Source organism: Haliotis cracherodii, unplaced genomic scaffold (assembly GCF_022045235.1).
Source record: "Haliotis cracherodii isolate W230 unplaced genomic scaffold, xgHalCrac1.p SCAF_12, whole genome shotgun sequence".
NCBI lineage: Eukaryota > Metazoa > Mollusca > Gastropoda > Lepetellida > Haliotidae > Haliotis > Haliotis cracherodii.
Genome location: NW_027266267.1, coordinates 10,936,449 through 10,953,610, shown reverse-complemented (window position 1 = coordinate 10,953,610; position 17,162 = coordinate 10,936,449). Strand labels below are relative to the sequence as shown.

The window sequence follows — 17,162 nt, the reverse complement described above, 5'->3', positions numbered from 1 at the left end:
ATCAGAAATTGTTATCAAAAGTATTATAATTCACGCAAAAGGCCCCTTCTCTGGATAAATAACTCAGTTGAAAAGCACGGAACAAGGGCCATAACACTCTAAAAAAATGAGGGAACACATTTTCTAATTTTATTATTATCCAATCACTTGTAGTAGAGTATCACGGTTAAATGTCTGAAAGTGCTTTCATGACATCATCTGATGTTATATTTCGACATGGCTCCACACATACATGTAGGTATCTTACAAAAATCTTGATTGTTATAAATAGATACTTGTATCATGGAACTGTTCTGGGTGAACAATACCTTCCAAATGGCGTGCTGGTTTTCTTGGGGAATTAGTCAGCAAAGAGCCGGAGTCACAGGAGACTAATCACAATTTTATTTACAAGAACAATTAATTTACAATTTATACTTAGATAATAACTGAGGGTGCCACAGAGAGTCGGTACAACACTCTGGGCTGTGGGAGAGAGGTCTGCTGGGTAAGAGAGTCAAACCCCTTCTCTCCTAAAACCTGGCTACAGTATGTATTTAACACAAATTTGAACAATAAAAAGGAATAGGATTGGTTGATACACGATTGGTTGTGCCCTATGCTAAATGGATGGCTAGACAGAGGGGAATACTGAATCCTGTTGGACTGGCACTAATCTTGTTGACATATTTACTTGATGCTTTGAAAGAGATTAGGGTGTCACTATAGATGAGCTTGTGTGGGGGCTAATCCTTAATGCCCTATAGACGAGCTTGTATGGGGGCTAAACCTTAATGCACTATAGACGAGCTTGTATGGGGGCTAATCCTTAATGAGCCTTAATTGAAGTAATGTTATTCCAATATACCCCGGTAGGTGATGACAGATATACCTAAATAAAATAGTTCCAGGTAATCTATAAGACTATGTAGACATATCCTTTGTCTGGGAGATGGGATCTTGACACCTTAGGCTAGGATTTATCTAAAAGCTTCAAATCAATTAACCATGTAGACGTAACTCTTGTTTTATTGAATAGTATGTCTAGAAGATGTGCTCCCATTACCTTAGGCTAGCAACTATCTAAAAAGCTATAACTGAAACTACTGATGTTTTATATACGCATTTTACCTGATGATAATTATTACTTGCTAAACTATAATTATATGAAATGATGTATAAATATTACACCATGATAACTCATAAAAGCACTTGATGTAGATCTAATTATTATAAGATAACTTAGTATAAATGTTATACCATGATAACTTCCCCTCCGTCTGAAAAAGTTTGGACCCCAAACGTGTAAAAATTAAAATAATTATGGCTTGGATGGACAGGTTAAACTGTTCGTATAGTAAATAACCATTATTATAGAGTCTCTTTGATATAAGGAAACATAATATAAAAATGCTGTCATCAGGGAATCTGGATGTGGAGCTGGCTTGTCTTGGCACTCTGTACTGGTGGTTTTATGGGTGATGTAGGAGGCCTTGAGTTCCACATCCTGGATTGGGGTTGTAAGATAGTTGGCTGTGTCCATTAGGGGTTTTACATGGAAACAAAGAAAAGAGAGTAAGCATGTTCAAATAATATGTCATATATAAATACTTCCTCCGTTTGTCTGTAATAACTAGAAAATAAAACAAATATGATAATTACGATGTAAAAGATCAGTACATAATTATTACTAAATGGTGTCATGGCCAGGAAGAATGTATTGGCGGCAAATTACAAAAGTATATCATGAGAAGAAAAGAAAAATTTAATAAAATATCCTTCTATTTTTGGATACAATCATTAGACGCATTATATATACATATTATTATATGTGCATGTGCATATAACAAGTGCATTGATTTATTACACTATTAAGGTATACAAAAGGTGTTAGAACCTTTTGTATATCCTTTTTAGAATTATTTGTTAGTTTTTGTAACTATTTGGTTTGCCTTTTCTTTTTTTTCTTTTTGTTCGGTTCAATGCGATAGGGATTGGTTTATTTTGCTTCGGTACGGTTTGCTTCGCTTCGCTTCGGTATGGTTTCGGTTCGATTCGCAGTATGGTTTGCTTCGCTTCGGTGTGGTTTCGGTTTGATTCGCAGTACGGTTTGCTTCGTTTTGGTACGGTTTCGGTTCGATTTGCAGTATGGTTTGCTTCGCTTCGGTGCGGTTTCGGTTTGATTCGCAGTATGGTTTGCTTCGTTTTGGTATGGTTTCGGTTCGATTCGCAGTATGGTTTGCTTCACTTCGGTGCGGTTTCGGTTTGATTCGCAATATGGTTTGCTTCGTTTTGGTACGGTTTCGGTCGATTCGCAGTATGGTTTGCTTTGGTTGGCTCGTTTCACTTTGTTTTTGAGATTGGTTGATCAGGTCAATGCTCCAAATTTGTTGTGATACAAATAACTCAGATGATCAGGCTGATGCCATTTGTTCTCAACTGGCGACCCATAGTGAAAAGACTGGACACAAGAAAATATAACAAGATACAGCTAATAGCTGTTTAGTGATTTGCACCGTTTATTCAGGAGATTTTGTATTTTGATCAAGAATATGTTCAATTGGCAGCTTTCGGTATGTATGGAGCGTTGATCATGGTATGGTCGAATACAGTCTGTGAGTGAAATACGGTAGGAAAAGGTGTTGATGTTTCCAAAGTCTTTATGTGGAAAAATAACCCTTTTGGATTTATAAATTGGTGCTTCCTCTGGATCATATGGAGGATTATCTTCTAGACAGGACCACTTACGGAGATCCTTCCAGCTATCATCAAGGTAGCGCTGTATGAGGTAGGGAGGAACACTTTCAAAATAGCATGTGTGGTAATCAGGATAATCTTTATATGAGACCTTGACATAGCAGTCTCCTTGAATAATGCCCATAACTCTTTCTATTTTATGATCTACTTTTCGTAGGTGTTTTGGAAAAAATGGATATGGTTTGACATCTAATTCTATGCATGGTTTGGTGTTGTCTTGCTTGACATTTCCGGACATTGTATTCCCTGACAGAACATTGACTGATTTATTGTCTTGTGCTGATTCCTTTTGGTCGAAAAACTTATGATTCTTCAGTGGACGTTTTCGTCGTATTCCTGGCATACTTCTTTTGAGGTGAAATTCTCTCCGAATGGAGTCTGGAATGCTGCTGCCATACTCCCATGTGTTTCCCCTTTCTGGATCCTTCCATTTTACTCTGTAGTAGATTTTGCCGTTTGCTCTCTTGGAACTTAGAATTGAGTGGATGTCTTCCGGATTGAAAACCTGAGGGATATCCTTGGTTTGATTACCTGATGTTGGACTTGGAGGTTGTACCTGGCCGTCGTGAAGTTGTTTTCTGGATTTTGGCTGGTGATGCTTACTATTCACTCCTCTTTTCCCTTTGTTTACCTTTTCATTTTCCTTGGTTGGAGCACTAGGACCTGGTGTGGCATGATTTTTCCTCCATTGTTGTCGTTCTGGAACCTGCAGGTTTTGCTGTAGGGTTTTGGAGTAGGGTTTTTCTTCTTTGTTGGGGTCTTTTGCTTCGAACTATTGTTGCTGGAAGTGCCTGGCTTTGTTTTAGAATTGACCTTTTTACCTTTCTGTTGTGGAGGTGATTGATCAGCGGTTTGGTAAGTTGAACTTGTTGATTGGGAATTGTTGCTGTCAGGCTGTGAATCACTGACTGGCTCCTCATTGTCATCCATGACTCCTGAATCTATGTTACTGGTGTCATTGAGGTATGGTTCTGGAGGATACTGTGGACGATCAGCAGGATCAAAATATGGCTTCAGAGGGTTGGCATGAACCAGTGGTTTTTGTATTTTGTCGTCAGAACTTTGGCGTAGTTTGTAGGTATAATTTGGACCTGTGTGGATGATATAATAGCTACCATACCATTTTTTGGTTAATTTGTTGGAAAGGCCTTTTTCAACTTTTTGACAATAAAGCCAAACTCTTTGACCTGGGGCGAATTCTGGTTCTTTAGCCTTTCGATTATATTGTTCTGAATACACCTCCTTAGCCCGAGCAGTGTTTTCAGCTGCAATTGTTCTAGTGATTTCCAGCTCCTCAAGCAAATTTGAAAGATAACTTTTGTTATTGTGGCCTAAATTTTCTTTTGGAATTAATGCTACATCTTGTGGAGCTCTCATTTCTCGGCCAAAAAGCATAACGTATCAGGATTTTTGTGTTGATGAATTTGGGGCCATCCGATAGGCCATCATGATGCCAGGAATAAAACGGGGCCAATCATTTTGAGACTTGTTACAATAGGCTCTTAGTGATTGGTTGATGTAGGAATTGAGCCTTTCTACACAGCTGTTAGTTTGAGGATGGTATAGGCTGGTATGGGTAAATTTAATTGCCAAAAGTTCACAAATTGCTTTGATAAGTTTGGACATGAAGTTCTCACCTCTGTCTGAAATTAAGGTCCTTGGAGCGCCATACCGACAAAATATTTCTCTGACGAGAACATCTGCTACTTCTTTGGCTTCTTGGGTCCGAAGTGGTCTCATGGTGTTGTGCATCCTTTCTTTCCCATGGTGGCAACCGCCAAACTCTGAGTCATGATAGGATTGCAGGACTTGATTCCCGAGGGTTCTTGGGACTGCCAGCTGTATAATGAACTTGTCTGCATGGCCTTTCTGTCTTTGTGGAACGAATCTGTGTAGAATGCCTTCATCAATTTCTAAAGTATTGGCTTCGATAAGAATCTTTTGACGATCCTTTTCATTTTGTGGAAGGACATCATCCTCTTTGTAGTCAAAGATTTGGATGAAATCTGGACAAATCCTTTGTAGGTGACGTAAATTTGGATGTTCTTTTATACTTACTTCAACCAATGTGTCTTGAGTAACATCAGCATTTGTAGCATGTAATGCTGCGACAACATTAACTGGTACTGACTGATAATCCTCTTCATATTCAAAGGTGGCTGACCAATGTGTTGTCTGTGTGTCTGATTCTAAGTGATTGACAATAGGTGTGCAAATATCCTCAGTCTGAGTTGTCTGTGTGACCTGTGTGGATGAATGTGTGTTTGGCAAGATTGTGGTACTGCTAGTTGATTTGCTTTGCTGAGTTGAAGTTACTGAGAAGACATCTTCTTCTGTCTGATCATTACAGTTAATATTTTCCTCATATTCCCTACGTGAGAGAGCATCGGCATTCCCATTGGCTTTGCTGCTGCGATGAACAATGTCAAAAGTGTAGGTAGAAAGTTCCAAAGACCATCGCCCTAACCTACCTGTGGTATCCTTGATGGATTTCAGCCACTTCAATGCTATATGATCAGTGTAGACTGTGAAATGCTCCAGTTCTTTTCGCTGCCATGAAGGGCTCTACCACCAAAAGCTATTGGATGTTCATTATTTTTCTCATCTTTTTGACTCAAAACAAAACCTATGCTCATATCACTGGCATCAGTTGCGAGAAGAAATTCTTTGTCAAAATTTGGATAAGCCAGAACAGGTGTATTACTCATAGCATGTTTGAGTGTGTTGAATGCCTGATCACAGTCAAGTGACCATTGGAACTTTTGTTTCTTTCCTACTTCTGACTCTGAATGCTTCTTTAGCAAGGCATTCAGTGGAAGCGCTATGTGAGCGTAATTTTTCACATACTTCCCGTAGAAGTTTGTGAGACCTAAGTGCAATATCTAAGATGGAGGCCGGATGGCTTCAGATTAGGTTTATTAAATGAGTTACATGAGGCAGCCATGTTCTTGTCTAGAGGCCATCTTGATCATGACGTCATCATGACATCATCACTCTTTTAGTGACGTCATCAGTTAATGAGTACTATGATGACTGTTGATACTACATCTCCCTTTCGAAAGTCTTGAAGGAGATTAAATCCTTTAATTACTGTAAAAGAGTTCAGCACTTTAACGTTAGAGTCTCTACTAGTGAAAGCTGAACTTAGATCTTAAAAGCTGCATTATAAAGATAACAGCACAATATTCTAACCAAAGCTAACTTGAATGAACACTGAGTGTAAGTAGAAATTAACATTATCTCTGCAATCAGCATTTAAAGTCAAATCAAATTTCTAAACACATTTTCACACAAAGTGAATCTTCATAGAGTCACAGATCCAGTCTTTTTGGTTTCACTGACATCCTGCCAGATCTTGTTGTTGCAGTGTTGACTGGGTTGTTGACTTGAGCACTGGTGTTGGCTGTTTCGCTGAATGGGTTTTCACATTTCCTCGAACAGTCTAACTTGACTGGCATTCCACTATCTGCTGATGTTGGGATGAGATGCTTGCGATTTCTACGCACAACTCTTCCCTCCGTTTCCACGTGATATGAACGGGGGGCTTCATCCTTGCTCTGAACTAAACCTTGTTTAGTTCCATCAGCATCTTTCACGAACACATGATCACCTGGTTTGAGCGGTTGAAGATCTCGAGCTCGGTGTCTCACATCAAAAAGTTCTTTCTGTTTGACTTCCAGTTGTTCGTCTTCCTTCCTGAATTTGTCAAAGTTAAGCTGCTTGGGCTTGAGTTGATTTGGGTGAGTAGGAACATTGGAATGGAGTTGTCTACCCATAAGGAGTTCTGCAGGACTGTGTCCGCCAACAAGAGGTGTAGATCTGTAAGCAAGCAGACCTAGATAAACATCAGGTGACAGGAGTAGATTTTTCACTGTGCGAACTGCACGCTCGGCCTCACCATTACTTTGTGGATAATGAGGACTACTTGTAAGATGAATGAATTCATACTCCAGGGAGAACGTTTTGAAGTTCTGGGATGAATACTGTGGACCATTGTCAGATACCACAAATTCTGGGATTCCATGACGCGCAAAGATCGATTTCAGTTGATTGATGAGGCTTGCCGATGTTGTACTTGATGACTTGGCGACTTCGATGTATCTTGAAAAATAGTCAACAACAATGACATATTGGTTGTTTCGAAAGACAAATAAGTCTGTACCGAATTTCATCCATGGACGATCTGGAAGTTCCGAAGGAATAAGTGGTTCAGTTGAATTTGACCTTTCTTTGGCACACACTTTGCAGTTTTGTACTTTTCTTTCTAGCTGTACTGCAAGTCCAGGCCACCATACAGAATATCGCGCCAATGCTCTGCATTTAGTTATCCCCTGATGTCCTTCATGTAGGCGATCTAACACACTGGATCTCATTTCTTCAGGTATGACAATTCTCTGTCCATACATTAACAGTCCATCTATGGCTGTGAGATCACCTCGGTGAGTCCAATATTGTCTCGCCTGAGTCGGAAGTTTGTGCAATGAAGGCCATCCATCTGTGCAGTATTGAATAAGCAAGTGACAGTCGTCATCTTGTAGTTGTTGTCGCTTTATCTCAAGTATCTTTTGTTGAGACGTTGGCAGGCCCGACATCACAGAATCTGCATAGAGGTTAACGTCATGTAGAAGTTGAGTTTCACTCTTGTTTCCTTCAGACTTGAGTGGAGTTCTTGAAAGCGCTTCTGCAGAGTACATGTATTTCCCTGGAACACGTACAATGTGAAATTGATATGCCATCAAACGCATACGTAGACGTTGAATGCTGGGTGGAAGTTCTTCAAGATTCTTGGAGCTTTACAGCGGAATCAAAGGTTTGTGATCCGTCTGAATTGTGAACTGCAGTCCAATCAGAAAGTCTCTAAATCTCTCACAACCCCACGTAAAACCAAGCGCTTCCTTCTCAATTTGAGCGTATCTCTGCTCTGTCACTGTAAAGTGATCTAGATGCATATGCAACAGATCTGAGTGAATTATCCATTTGCTTCTGCAGTAATACTCACAGCAAAAAAAATGCAGTTTCCGGTATCCGGATACCTGCCGGATACCACCGGACACTTACCCAAAACGCGTCCGGGTATCCGGTGGCAGAAACCTTGCTGGATACCAGATCTGTGGTATCCGGCATGGACACCTCACCTGAAAGTATGCCACCTGGAATCCGGGTATCCGGCACCGGATACCTCACCGGATACCTCAATCTGGGTGTCCAGGGATCCGGCACCGGATACCTCATTCTGAGTTTCCCAAAACATGTCACAATTTGGGGGGTGCATTTTGTTCAATTAAGTGTGAAACACCTAAAAATATATTGGAAACTAACCATGAAAATTGAACATTGCTGAAGGTATCCGGCAGGTATCCGGCAGGTATCCGTATGCAATTTTTCGAGATGTCTTTCTCCTAGTAAATAATGTTAGCCTGGGCATAGTAGATAGCTGTAGTAATATTCTGTGTTATTTGGGTTGTAAATATCCCCTTAAAGTTGAGATCTATGGGCAGGTACTTTTGGTGAAAACATTTTTCAAATTCATATATATTTCATTTTAGATGTTCAGCGTATTAAATGAAAAGCATTCAGTCCTGGTATGATGGTATCCTTACATTTCATCTTCATATTCCCAGTTTGTTCTAGCTTCTCGTGGTTGAAGCGCTCGATTCACCACATCGGTACATTGCTTGGTGTCACCCATCATTATATTGTTGGAATTTTGCTCATAAAGTGACATAACACCATATTCACTCTGACAAAACAAATGAAAGTCATTGGCTATGTGCTCACTTGGGCATTTGTTCCTGGTGAGATTAAAAGATTATTTTGGAACTGTATCAGTACTTGTTACATCTTGACAGACGAGTTTCATTGAAGTTTGAAACAGAATATCATTAACCCAAATGGGTGCATCCACAGAAAACACCTAATAAAGTACCGGTACATAAAAATATCAATGTAATTTTTCTACTGACATGGAACTAAAAACTTCATTCAGTGAGCTGTATTAATTGTAGGAAAACATTCAGGGCATTAGTATATTTGATATATGTTAGCACCTATGTTATGAATGATCAATATCATATTTCTTTAAAGAAGCAAAACAAAAAAAGTTGTTAAGATAACAAATCATATTTATTGATTTTATGACATTTCATTGGTTCAGTAACCAAAGGTGTTTGCAAGAACATTCAAAAAGAGAAACAGATGCTTCAATGCCATTTTCTAAATAAACAAATCGGTCAAATCTCAGAAGAATGTCAAGGGAGAAGAATATCTAAAGTCAATTATGTTTGTGCAGTAAACCACAAAAGTCATTCAGATTTGTATAGTCAGCGTCAGTGTACACCACATAAACATAGTCTCACTGCTGTGGTATTAATTCCTTTAGACTTGATTAATGTCGTAATAAAACAACCTACAGAATCACACTGATGTGGCATTATTCATTCAGAATCATCACTTTCTGAGGTGAACCTGCTAGTTGTTCTGGGGAGGATTATTCATCACCCTGAGAGTCCTTTGTATGACTTGTCTGATCTGGTGTCATTGTGAAATCCAGGTGCCTGAAACAATTTATAACATCTTTAAAATCTTGTTATTAAAAATATAAGAAACACACGTATATTGACAAAGGGTAAAAAGTTGGTTTCTCAATGAGTAAGGTAATGACAGTTTATCAAGCAACTGTTAACCAAACCATGTTAACCAATGTAAAAAAGTCATAGCAAACAGTAAATTTTACAGAAAATACAAAATTGTAATTGATCTTCTGAAAACAATTCCTGTAGTGCCATAAGGCAGGCTCACCTGAATTTTTCTCAAATGTTTGCATTACATCAAAACATAAGGAAGGGTAAACAAGGCAATGCAAATTGCATAAAATAGGTTCTTATACATAAAAACAGAACTACCGTATTTGATGTAATAAGTGCCTCGCTCTAATAAGCACCCACGGGAATATTTGCTAATATATTGGCTAGTTAACAATCCCAATTAGCACCCTTTCCAATTGATCAATGTATACAACGCTTATTTATTTGCATATAATACACATTCGTGTGTGATATGCACCCTTAATTATGGGGAATTTCATTCTGGAAAAATATATTTGTCGTACATTAACATTTCAGGCTGCCAGCATAAAGCACAAAATTTTGAGAGCGCCCTGGGCGCTTATTCTGTCGAATACGGTATTCATAATTATCAAAATTTCAATCACACAAGTCATGTAAGTGATCTCAAAATATTATATAATGAGTGTGCAAGTTAGTATAGTTCCACACAGCTTTTAGCAATATTCCAGCAATATATCTGCGGGGACACCAGAAATGGGCTTTTCACACAGTACCCATGTGGGGAACAGAACCCAGTGCTTCGGAGAACGCATTACCCACTAGGCTACCAAATACAAATATCATCTCAAATACAAAAGTAAGTAACATTAGGATTTCATACAACAGATATTTTCACCAAATATCAAGTCACTATACAACTGATTGAATTACTGATTAGAGAAGCAAGAACATATAAATGTAGCAGCTGAATCAGGCTTAATTTGAATCGTTCCTTGCTTCAGTTGCAATGGGAGCCACATTGAAAATAATTATCTCACTTATTATTGATAATTAATATCTACCATTAATTGGTAGGCCAAAATAGACACTGATACAAAAAAATCAACTGAAAAGAACCACCTGAACAATCGACTAAAAACTATGTATATTACATTTTGGGGACCTTGCTGGCAATAGCATGGGCGGATACAGAGGGGGGGGAGGGGGTGCTGTGGTGCGCACCCCCCTTTTTATTTCGAAAATAAATCTTTATTTCTGTATAAATTACCACCAAAGACAATAAATACTGTAGCTGTAAAAAAAGCTGTATCCGCCCATGATTAGTCATGAGTGAAATCATTATCATATTTTTATCATTTATCCTATCTTTAATTAAGATTAACAATAACGGGAAAAACTGCCAAATATATTGGTCAAGTGTAATCATTATTTAAGTAGTTCTATTTGGTTTTGGAACTTTTCAAGGGTCATTGTAAAAATATGTGTATTCCTATTTGAATACTCGTTTGATTGTTATAAAGTTACACAGTATTGCATCTATCGTCTGTTTCTAAATACAGTGGAACCCATCTTTGACTTGTGTGACATAATTGAATCATACCCCAATTGAATCATACCCCAAGTGCATTGTTATGCATCTGCACAGAGTGGTCAAAGTCCTTGTCACACACATAGTTTGCTACAAGGCAGAATCCAATACAGTTGAGACATCAGCTTGTATCCAGAAAAACTGTCTGATAATCTCAAGTATGGTCTTGGTAGGATCAAGGGATGTAGCTAATCCTAAATAAACATTAAACAAATGACATAATCTCTTCTACAGAACACTTGATCAAAGCCTGCCCCACCTTTGATGTTTATCATCTTGTTACGCTCACAACAGCTCATTAGCAAGATGAACTCAATGTCAACTCATGGTGGATTAGGGATTAACAGGGCAATTAGTGTCAGGTGGGTATTATCACTTGCAATTATCTGTTAATTACTTAATTGAGTAGTGACAGCTTAGTTAGTTTCCAACCACACTGACAAGTCAGTTTACAGTTTACTAGTAACATGTTTCTGTGGACCAAGGAAATGTATCTTGCCAGATACTTAAAAAGTTCTACTCATAAGTAATAAAATAATGTCAGTTTTGATATGCAATTCTCCCTTCAAAGACATTTAACATTTGATATGCATAAACTGTCTGTTGAAACTATGATGATGCTAATATACAAGTCGCACAAAACAACTAATTCCTATACTGGTACCTAGCCAAACATACAATTTTTTTATACGCGTATGCACATGCTTGTACATATATACCTCTACTGGCACATCACACATACAAACAATCATTAGATGGATGTAATGGTTCAAAAATATTTTACATACACAAACAAGTGAACAGATTCTGTAATAGCATGGTTAATATTGGGAGATGTTTAAGCATTTCCATTTTCACAGAATCGAAGGCATATCCTTTCAAGACTCAGATCAGCTTGTAGTGATTTAAATTCACATAAAAATGATTCATGTGAAATGACCTATCCCGCATGTGTGGCACCTGTTATAAAAATACCATTCATTACTTATATGTGTGTGACAAATTATGCTATTATTAGAAATAATAGGTATTATTATTATACAGCATGGATATTAGTGATTTAAATTCACATAAAAATGATTCATGTGAAATGACCTATCCCGCATGTGTGGCACCTGTTATAAAAATACCATTCATTACTTATTTGTGTGTCCAAATTATGCTATTATTAGAAATAATAGGTATTATTATTATACAGCATGGATATAAGAAAGCTTTATATGGAATTGTTGAAAATTATGTACAGGAAAACATTGAAATAAATCAATCAATACGTGCATTTATCTCAGAATCTGGTAGATTTAATCAATATGGACTTCTCCTTCATTATCTAATTATAATCAGATGATTGCATTATTGCTCAACTGATAGTTTGCAATAGTATAGAATTAGTATTATATTATTAATTATTTTGTATTTGAGCATCATTTAGATAAGCCAATGAAAAAAATATATGTTTAAAACACATGTAGTAGAACATATTGCAATAGTTAAGACCCGAAAAGAAGTTATGTGTAGGATCCTCAAAATGGTATCCACAAGAGCAGGTTGTAGAATCATGTTGGTGTTTGTTGTTTAACTCTGCACTCAGCCATATTCCAGCTAAATGACGGCGGTCTGTAAATAATCAAGTCTGGACCAGACTATCCAGTGATTGACATCATGAGCATCCATCCACACAATTGGGATACAATGACATGGATCAACCAAGTCAGCGAGCCTGATCAGCCGATCCATTAAGTTATCTCTTACAACTAGCATAGGTTGATCATGTTGATGGGGACTAACTTCAACCTGGAATCCCCATGTGAGTATGTATGCGGCTGTTAGCTTTGTTTGATGTTTAACGCCACACTCAGCAATATCGCAGCTATGTGGCAGGAATCAAACCTGCATGGGTCTTCAGCACGAAGAGTGAACGCTTCAACCACTAGGCTACCCCACCACCCAAAATTCCCCCATGATAAAGTTGTCATCATGGTTATTGTTCAGCTAGTTCAAGTGAAAATGTTCATACCCTTAAAATGTCTTATCTTCCACTTCACGATGATCTCTGATGCAAAACTTCCCTGTCATTAAAGCTGTTCTTGATTCTTCACATCTGGAAAAATATGTTGAGGCTATTAATCATCTCACAGAGTAAAGGGAGTATATGAAATAAGACAGTGAGTCACATTAGCATACAAATTATCCAGTTAAAGTAAACATATTTCTTCATTATATACATAAGCAAATACTAACATATGATAGACAGGCTACTTGTTATATAAAACTATAATTATATCCTTATACATTTACTTACATGTTGGCTATGAAAGTTAATGTGTCACATGTGACAGGCTTACATGTGGTAAATTACTTTAATACGTGATCATTGTAATATTCACATATTCCTTACCTTAATGTGTCACTTCAGCTGCCAGCATTACCTCAGCTGCAATCTCAATATTTGGCCAATTTTGACGAAATGACCGATCGTGTTCAGTGTATAAGCTGGGCCTCGTCTTTAATATAACTTGCCGCAAGTTGACGACGCGCATAGAGAGCCGGGAACCAGCTTATGTCGTGTTAAACTGGTTCCGGGCTCCCTATGCGCATCGCCAACTTGCGCCAAACAATATTGTGATATTAGAGACGGGGGCCCAGCTTTGTGTTAACCCGGAACAAGCCAATTTACCCATATTCCCCTGCGGTCCAGGGCGCCATTTTAGAACATGGACGTAAACAAACCTCGTGTATCGATATACACTGTCATGCTTGATTACGATAAGCTTACCTCGTGTATCGATACATTGTTCTCATTCACCTCCACCACGGAAATGCCGGCCGAAGTTCCTCTGAGCCATCCACAACGCGGAAGTCAACAGTATTTGGAAAGGCGATTGGCAGCAAATGCGGATGCCAGGTACGTAGCAGGGCTTCGTGACCTTATGATTTCCGTGCAGAGATCTTATGGAACGGATTGATTTTGATATTTTCCTGCTCTACATACTTTACCGTAAACGCCAAGGGTCCTTTTTTTAGTATTATGGTCAACTGTTTGTTATGACGACAAGGATTTGCATAAGGGGCGTAATGGATTTGTGGTCAAAACAAGATGATCCAAATTAGATCCGCTTTTTATAGATAATGAAGAAATGTACAAAGATCTAGGAACGATTATTAACTCTAAACTTTTGTGGGATGCTAATACAGACTATAATTTACAATAATGGCCACCAAAGACTTTACTTTTTTTGCGCTTAACATATTTTTATAATTACACTGTTATGTCCTTGTTTTGTATAAGCTTCATAACTAAATAATTCAATATTTCATGGAATGACTCTGACCTTGGCGAGGATCTTTTTTGCAACAAGTGATTCCCTATGTAAAGTGTATGTTGAATGACCCAATAATTGTTTGACAGTTGTTAAATATGGGATTATGTTTTATCTCTGAATGTTTGGGATGAAATATTTTAATAAGGACAGTTCTAAGTTGGAAACTCAACTGGGGCCTTTTCAATTGAATTCAATGTACAGCATGTACAGTTTGGATAATTCTGTAATGTGAATGCTACTTATTTTTGCAGAATGTCTGGATGAATGAATGAGTCAGTCATCTGCACAGCATCAATGGAAAAAGGGAAGCAATGAGGAACAAGAGAAGAGTAGCAGTGAGTGGTAAATATTTGAAATTATTCTGTTTGGTTCATCATGTTCATGTAGCTATTCTGCAAATATTTTTTCAGTTTGCTTGTTCTTTATCACCTGTTGGCATGGATGGCCTAATTATCAAAGGCACCACAACTTGCTGTGCATAGTTGCATCTCTTGGGCTTGACAGAAACCAATGGTCGTGGGTTTGAATCGAGGGTAGCATCATACACTTGCTTGTGGGTTTCATCAAAGTGGTAAACATGTAAGACCTGCATCACTTCGGGCTCTCTTCCCATTTCACTCATTTAACACCACATCCAACAATAGTTCAGCTAAATGACAAGGATGATAAATAATCAAATCTCAAATCCCAACTAGGCAAACCAGTGAGTAATGTTATGAGCTCGATCCAGACGCACCGATGATGACTGTTATGGACAACATCCCACGTTATTGGGTACGATTACGAGCGATCAATGAGCCCACTTGCTACCTCATCTATTACTTTGGCTTGTATGGGAAGCATTTTTAAGAGATGTCAGTTAATGATTGTTTCAACTCATCAGCATGGAACAATATATATCTCAAATGTTTGGTATATAACAAAACTCAAAGATGATAAATTAAGTGAATTTGCTGCCTTTTATCTGTAAGTACATGTTGCAACAATTCTTTTCTATTGCTACAATCTTTATACATAATTTTGCAGAAACTGAAGTCCAGCTTGAGATACCCGGATGACTGGTTGACAGTCTGGAAGGACCCTTCCAGATATCAGAAGTGATAGGCAGACAGTGATGAGGAGAATCCTGTTATTTCAATGGGGGCCTACCAAGAAGTTATATCCCAATTGACACTGGGACACACTCACAAAGGCTGGTCTGGCTAATGTGAGAAGACCAACCAATGCCAAGTCGGAGTGGGACCCTTCAAGGACGTTGAAGAAATTATTGTCTTTGGCCATGTGGTAATCACTTGAAAGGAATGATGTTTGCGACTACTTGTCTATAAATGTGGACCCAAACACCAAATAGAATGTTCACAATTCTACTAACACAATGCAACAGGGATAGAGCCGATCTGGCCTCCCCTCATCCTGGTTCCTGTTTTTCCATGGCAAAATAGAAGGGAAAGGATATTTGAGGGCAAGTAACTCTGAACTGGTGAGCATGGTCTGCTTATGCTTTCAAGCGAACAGTTATCCCACTCTGTTATGAGTATTGAAGAATAGGAGGAAATTGCATACTGCATCAGGAACCATCATGTGAACAATGTTCAGTGTGTGATATAGGCATATAAATAAAAGAAATTGATAATTTGTTTGTTGTTTATGTTTCTTTAGCCAGGTGTGTAAATGGGGATTTTCCAATATTTTGCCTCAGTTTGATAGCCACAGTTATCGGATGAAACCATGCATTGCTTGGGCATCTTTGGAATAACACATTGATCTGCTATGTCAAAGGTCAATGTCATAGCCAGACAAAACAATTGTTAATGGCCAAACTCTTCCTTAGGGCAGGGATAGAAGTTGGCAACAGGTCATACACTTACTTTTTACCCCCCCCCCCCCCCCCCCCCCCGGCATATAATACGGGGTGATATAGCGATCAGCCAGACTGTCTGTCCAGCCGTAATCATTTCCTTTTCCAGGGGAAGGATTCCCAAACCATTCAGTGTATTTGATCGAAACTTGGCAAATCTATCAGGCACATACTGAAGTGGTGCCTTTTGGTATTTTGGGATTTTTCTAAAAAAAAAATAATTTTTTTTTTATGGAATGACGTTGGACATAGACTCAATTGGGGATGGGGTTCGTTTCCGGGGCAGAATTCAAAAACCATTCAGTGTATTTGATCGAAACTTGGCAAAGCTATCAGGCACATACTGAAGTGTTGCCTTTTGATATTTTGGGATTTTTCTAATTTTTATTTTTTTAAATTTTTATGGAATGAAGTTGGACATAGACTCAATTGGGGATGAGGTTCGTTTCTGGGGCAGAATTCGAAAACCATTCAATGTATTTGATCAAAACTTGGCATTCATATGGATGCGACCATGGTGGATCTTTTGTGGATAAACAATGTATGCTTCTTAAAGAACTTTAAACTGTTGACTCATTACATACAGAAATGCACATTTACTAGTGGTTACTTTACAGACATCTGCCGGGGGGTTATGTCATCTTTCTGATGACTCTTGTTCTCTAATGTGCCTTTTCCTGCAGAAGTCTAAATAACTCTTACTCATATAGTTGTATATCATTGTCATATGTTTGTCAATGTTATACTGAATGAAGCAATTTACAATTGTTTTTGAAATAGTCACAACTGATATTGAAGGTCAGATTAGCTTTCAATGTCTTTCAGTAAAAATGTTCACAGTAACTGAGGAACAGCTCTCTGTAGTGTGATGAAATCTGGTACATGTCACCCTCAGAGTGAGGCATATTGTGTTTCAAACTTAAATGAAGCTGGTATGCTCGTGACAAGTACTTGTACCTTTACAAATAATCATACTATCATCTCACTAGGACCAAAGGCCCAAGTGAGCACACAGTCGATGAGTTTATACTTTCACTCAGAACAATCTGGAAGTCTGAACATGAAATTTAAGGATATCATCATACACGTAT

At 38.2% G+C, this 17,162-nt stretch overlaps 1 protein-coding gene and 2 long non-coding RNA genes across 3 annotated transcripts in view; 2 read left to right on the top strand and 1 right to left on the bottom strand.

Annotated features, from left to right (window-relative positions):
• The window catches only part of LOC139456997 (zonadhesin-like), a 387,647-nt gene that overhangs the window by 19,105 nt on the left and 351,380 nt on the right, over nt 1-17,162 (top strand). The gene's annotated exons all lie outside the window — the stretch shown is intronic.
• On the bottom strand, nt 8,993-13,389 carry LOC139457536 (uncharacterized). Its single transcript, XR_011652598.1, has 3 exons — nt 13,289-13,389; nt 12,908-12,991; nt 8,993-9,290 (listed from the first exon to the last, which is right to left on the bottom strand). It is a non-coding gene; the product is annotated as an uncharacterized lncRNA (long non-coding RNA).
• LOC139457535 (uncharacterized) lies at nt 13,474-15,817 on the top strand. The gene is made up of 3 exons (XR_011652597.1): nt 13,474-13,795; nt 14,465-14,555; nt 15,240-15,817. It is a non-coding gene; the product is annotated as an uncharacterized lncRNA (long non-coding RNA).